Raw genomic sequence first — 678 nt, 5'->3', positions numbered from 1 at the left:
ATAGGCAGTTGGGCAGACAGTGGATTCCATGAAAGTTTTGCAGTAGAGACTGTAATTCCTTCATCTAATGAGGATCCTACTGAGGAGTATGATGAGGATTACTGGAAGGAAAGGGTTATAGAGATTGCTATGTAGGATGAAAGATATTCAAGCCATTCCTTCAACAACACGTCTCCACCATCGATCGACAGAGTCTACTCAGCATCGGTCGATACCCACCCTCATCCAGCAAAACGATCTTATGCATCGATCGATACCACACCAGGTACATCGATCGATATTAAAGCCGCCGCCTTTGAAAAGGAAAAAGGGAATATTCCAATTCCAAGTAGGTTTACCAATACCTATATAAGGAGTTTTGCCCCCCGGATTACTTCCCACGACACCATAGCAGAAAAGATGAATGCTCCCACAAACAAATCAGAAGGAACATCAAGGAAGAGCATTCGATCCAAAAACCCTAATTCAGCAGACAAACGTCTACCATCGATCGATACTTCAGTATTAACATCGATCGATTCTCATTCTAAGCCTAAACTTTCTTTATTTACGAAGAAGAATATGAGTATTGATTACGATTTTCTAACTCCTGATGAATTTGGTATTTTCAGGGACATAGATGGCCATGCAAATGCTATGGATGGAAAGATTCTACAAGTATCCAGAGAGGACATAGCA

Source organism: Brassica oleracea, chromosome C2, assembly GCF_000695525.1.
Source record: "Brassica oleracea var. oleracea cultivar TO1000 chromosome C2, BOL, whole genome shotgun sequence".
NCBI classification, from domain to species: Eukaryota; Viridiplantae; Streptophyta; class Magnoliopsida; order Brassicales; family Brassicaceae; genus Brassica; species Brassica oleracea.
The sequence above is the reverse complement of the archived record's forward strand: the minus strand, read 5'-3'. Positions refer to the sequence as shown.